Source organism: Tursiops truncatus, chromosome 11, assembly GCF_011762595.2.
Source record: "Tursiops truncatus isolate mTurTru1 chromosome 11, mTurTru1.mat.Y, whole genome shotgun sequence".
NCBI lineage: Eukaryota > Metazoa > Chordata > Mammalia > Artiodactyla > Delphinidae > Tursiops > Tursiops truncatus.
In genome coordinates this window covers 72,527,067-72,532,333 of record NC_047044.1, presented here as the reverse complement: position 1 = coordinate 72,532,333, position 5,267 = coordinate 72,527,067, and the positions used below count along the sequence as shown (strand labels likewise).

Below are 5,267 nucleotides of genomic sequence, written 5' to 3'. Positions count from 1 at the left end.
CGCTCCTGTCTCCAGGGCTCGCGGACAAGCTGGGGAGGTCCACGGAGGAGGCGGGCCACAGCCTGGCACGTTCTGGGTGCCTCCTGCACTCAGCTCTGGGCAGGCTCTGGCCTCTGGGCCCCGTTGTGGGGAAGGGCTGGCCGATACATACCCAGGGCTGAGGGGCTTGCAGAGCTGGTGCCCAGGCAGGGTGAGCTCTGGAGGAGGCGGCTTCCACAGTCCCCAACAGTCTCTGCATGGTGGCCCATCCGGTGCCAAACACCTGCCACCCACAGCGACAAGTCCCAGCCGCTAGAAAGTCCAGAAGGGGCCGGGCTCTTTGCCCTCGAGCCGGGTTTCTCCAGGGGCTGGGCTTGCGTGGGGCCCCCAGCCCACCCCCTGACCCGCCCGCCCTTGCTCTGTGACACGTACAATGCAATGTCAACACCCAGGCTGAGCCGGCCAGTGTTCAGTGCCTGCTAGACCTTGAGAAGAGTTAGCAGCTAGGGAGAAGCTCTCCCACTGTCACTCGCTTTTCTCAGATCAGGCAGGCAGCCCATCTCACCCCAAAGCTATGGACACCACACCTCCTTCCCAGGCTACCGTTTTCCGTTCTGCCCCTGTTTTCCCTTTCCATTCTGCCCCTCTTTTCCCCAGCACCCCATTTACGGCTTCGGGTGTCATCGGTGCTGCAGCAGGCAGCACCTCTGACCCCGAAGCTATGGACACCACACCTCCTCCCTAGGCTATCTTTTTCCGTTCTTCCCCTGTTTTCCCTTTCCATTCTGCTCCTGTTTGTCCCAGCCCCCCTCATTTACGGCTTAGGCCGGCATCGGTGCTTCAGCAGGCAGCAGCTCTGACACCAAACCTATGGACACCACACCTGCTTCCCAGGGCTGTCATTTTCCAGTCTGCCCCGTCTCCAAGTAGAACCACTACCTATTTCACACGGCTCTTCCTAGTTCTGGGAACACAACACTCACTGGTAGCAATGCCTCAGCCCATGCCTCGACTCATTTACCTGCAATGCTGGCCAACAGATAGACCAACACTTCAAAGTTATGACAGAAAGTTGAGTAAGTTATACGCTTGGAATTGCATTTATTATTATTAACAAGCACAACTGTAGTGCTTAGACTGTAACAAGTAATATTCTAAGTGCTTAGCAAATATTAACTCACTTAATCCTCATAATGGCAACCCTATAGGTAGGTAATGTTCATAATATTCACCTTTTTTGGGGGAAACTGAGGCCCAGAGGGGTTGAATAGCTTGTCTAATGTCACACAGTAAGTAGGGAGCAGAAACCCAGGATGAAAATCAGACCATCGAGACTTTCATCACTTTGCTGTGTCACCTTAATAGATGTTGTGGTTAGGGAAGGGACTAAACTGACAAGACTGTGAACTAGAAAGGGAGAAATTAGAAAATGACTTATCCTAGAAACTAGAGAGGATTTCATCTCAGAAATTTCTGGTGATGAGACCCGGAAGAACAAGAACATGGTTGGAATACTCACTTGGGTAGTATCTGAATCCATTGAGAAATGGTTTTGTTTTGTTTGTTTGTTTTTTAACTTAGAAAGGTCAGTTGGATGAAGATTAATGAAAAAAAAGTATAAAGGAAAAGAGGAAGGTGCCTGAAGTGAGACATAACCTCTTCCCTGTAAGTACTAGGGTTGGGCGTCCTGTGGGAAAGGATGGAGCTCTCTCTACAGGTTTGTCACCAGGATGAACAAGGAGGAACATGGCAACCATTGTACTGGTTTTGATGATTCCTCAAAAACCAAGGCTTTAGTTTCCAAGAACTACCCATGGTAGCATACCTACCGTGTGTCAGACATGCCACCAAGTGTGTTTCCAGTCACACATTTTAATTGGAGAAATAGTTCCTATGAGGTATGCATTAGTTCCCTATGGCTGCTGTAACAAATTACTACCAATGAGCTTGCGTAAAACAAAACACACTCATTCTCTTATGGTTCTGGAAGACAGAGGTCCAAAACCAGTTTCCCTGGGCTGGAACCAGGAGTTGACAAGGCCGTCCATCCACCTTCTAGAGGCTCTAAGGGAGAATCTGTTTCCTTGACAGCATTCCTTGACTTCTGGCCACATCAATCCAACCCCAACTTCATCATCACATTCTCTTTGGAGTAAAAACTCCCTCTGCCTCTCTCTTACGAGAACACCAGTGGTTACATCTGGGTCCATCCAGGTAGTCCAGAGGAATCTCCCCATCTCAAAACCCTTACTTTCATCCCATTAGCAAAGTCCCTTCTGCCATTTAAGGTGACATTCACAGGTTCTGGGGATTAGAAGGTGGGGGCAATGGTACTATTCAGTCTTCTACAAGGTAGATACTATTATCTTTCTCAGATGTAGGAAATGAAGTTTAGGGAAGTAATTTGTCTCAGGTCTACAATTTCCAGAGTAGAGATTTAAATTCTGCCAGTGAGACTTTAGGACACACTCTAAACAACTTTAACCTGTGTCCTTAATTACTGCATAATCCTTGGTTAAGAGTCACACTTAGGTATCAAGACCCAACTGAATATAACACAAGTACTGTCTCCTCTTTCACTATGTTTGCCTGGTGTATTTATGAATCTTGCCCAGAGCAGAAGAGTTCAGAAAATTGTTATGCACCTTTACTAGGAGAAAGCAGTTACTGTTTGATGTGCACAGAGTAACTGGAGGCTATTTAAAATAAAATAAAATAAAATAAAATATGCCACCAAATCGTCAAGTGTCACAACAGAGGTAACCCCGTGGGAGTCTTGAGGAGACTAAAATTATCTCCAATTGTGCAGGTGAGAAAAGTTTCACTAAAGGCAGGTGTAGTTCAGCCAAGCACTATGGCACAGAAGTAGGAATTTGGATATGTACGAATGGGAAAAAAGACATTTTAGGCATGGGAAACAGTTTAATGCTGAATGGATGAGAAATATACATTAGACCTTTCTAAATCAACTGGCTTATTAACTCAGTAAATCAAATTTGGTCAGTCAAACTAGCTTTAGCTGATTACTTATCCAGGGCATAGCTGTTGAGAGTAATTTTTGTCATAGAACAGTAAATAAAATTGTTGAACTATAGCTTTAGGCTTGCTAAGTGAAACAGATTGCTCTAGCTGATGTTCAAGTGACTTACTTGGTACTATTCACGAAATTGGGGGTTAACAACTGCTTAAGACAACATAGAGAATTGATCTTAAATAGTACTTGAAGTAGTTACTGTGTAAAGTATCTGTTCAGTAGCTCATGGTAAATGGATGTTTATAATCCCCACTGGACAACCAACTGTTTTTTTGCAAATGGTAATGTGAATTGCTGTTGCATAAACTATAGTAATGACCACCTATCTAATTTGTGGTCCAAACCAGAAATCTTCTAACAATACTGGTCTCCTAATAAAAGTAAGCACGAAGCTAACACACACTGGGTGTCTCCCGTGTGCCTGTGCATGCATCTATATCTCACTGAACCCCCATAACAGCCCCCAAGAGAGGGACTCTGAGTGTCCCCATGCTGCTGGTGGAGAAACAGGCACAGGAAGGTTCAATAGTCTATCTACCTAAAATAACACAGAGGGTGGGAGAGCCTGTTTTTAAACCATCTGCCTCCAATTCCAGGTGCCAGGAGCCAGATTCAGCCTACAGGCCTCTTCTGCTCATCTGGAGGTGAAACCATGTGTAAGGATTAGTCAAATCCTGTCTTCACTCCTCAAGGTAGCTTGAACACTTGCACGTCCTCCAAATAGCATGTAGCATAAGCAATAAGATGTTTGCCCCGGGTATTGTCCAGGAACTTGGAATCAGCTGTGTCTAATTAGGCTGAGCTGGTTAAGACTGGAGAGGACCACCGATCTTCCACCTGGGCCAGTGCCTTTTGACCTCCTGCCATCAGAGGGCTGAAAACTACAGCCTGAGAATGTGCTGAGCCCCGTAGCCTACTTACGCCAGCTCAGAACAATGATGAGCACACATTTTTCCAATCACCTTTCCTCATGCTCCCCATGCCTCATACTGCCCTGCTTCTTTATTCTTTATCCCCTAGATACCCCAAGCCCCTTGCCTTTGGGGAGGCGGATTTGAGACCTATTGTCACGTCACTTCCTCACTTGGCTGCCTTGTGAATAAACCTCCTCTTTGCTGCAAACCTCAGCATGTCAGTGTTTTGGCTTGCTGCGCCTCAGACAAAATGGTAGGGAGCAGTGGTAAAGGTCCCTTGCCTGTGAGGGAAGCTGGTTACTAGTAGTCACATTGCGGATGTTTTCTCCTCCTGGGGGGCAGACGTCCTGCTCTTCCAGAAAGAAGGGAGAAAGGCAGGAGCTGGACCCTTGCTCTCAGGGTCACCGTCGCCTAGGAGCTCGTTAGAAGCACAGAATCCAGGCCCCACCCAGAACTACTGAATTACAGCCTGCATTTAACAAGATCCACAAAAGAGGCATACCCATATTAAAGTTGGAGAGGCACCAAGCTGGAGTCCACGTAGCTCATCCTTAGGGTCATCCTCTTCTCCGCAGCTAATGAAAACGAGGCAAAGATTCATCCCGAGCCTACTCTGCCTCAGTCACTTGGGTATCACATGAGGTCTTTTAATCCTCCCGAGAGCCTGCAAATGAGACTGAGGGTCAGAGTGGTCAAGCACCCAAGGTTCCATAAAAGAACATGAACAAGGCTCACTGGAGCCCAGACCTCCAAAGAAGAAGGCCCCTGAGCACAGCATGGCACCACAGCAGCCCAAACGGTGGGCCTGGAGGGTAGGCCAGGGTTCCCATGCAGAGTTTACACCATTCGACAGATGCCCAGAGCAGACCACAAGGCAATATGAGAAGTAAGTTCTGATTGTGGAATCTGTGAATTTTGAGGTTTAAAGAAAAAAAATCTGTTTTGGGGGGGCTGGTTAAAACAGTTCTACCAAGGAGTAAAGAGAGGGCATCTCAAGGCTCCTTCTGGACTTAGAATTTAATGCCTATTTATTGAGAAACGCTCCGTGCATTTGCTCAGTCCTATGTCAAGATGAAGTTCTCTGTGCCCTAGAATTTTAGGTTCTAAAAAGGCCACACAAATGGGTGAGACCTAAAAAATGCCAGAACAATGCAACGGCCTTAATCAGACTGTCTTTGCTTTGCTTTGTTTTGCTTATAAGTCACTGACTTTAAACTGAATATGGTGTCATGTCTTTATTTTTCTTGAAGTATATATTTTTTAAAGATCATATAAAGATATTCTTCCATGGTAAGACTTTTACATTGTATTTTGCTTCAAATGGAGTGTGGTACATTGAC

General features: G+C 46.3%; 1 long non-coding RNA gene across 1 annotated transcript; it reads left to right on the top strand.

The window, feature by feature from the left end:
* The first annotated feature begins 1,537 nt into the window (after window positions 1-1,537).
* Window positions 1,538-4,132, top strand: LOC141275889 (uncharacterized). Its single transcript, XR_012324453.1, has 3 exons — window positions 1,538-1,644; window positions 3,610-3,705; window positions 4,034-4,132. It is a non-coding gene; the product is annotated as an uncharacterized lncRNA (long non-coding RNA).
* Window positions 4,133-5,267: the final 1,135 nt, after the last annotated feature.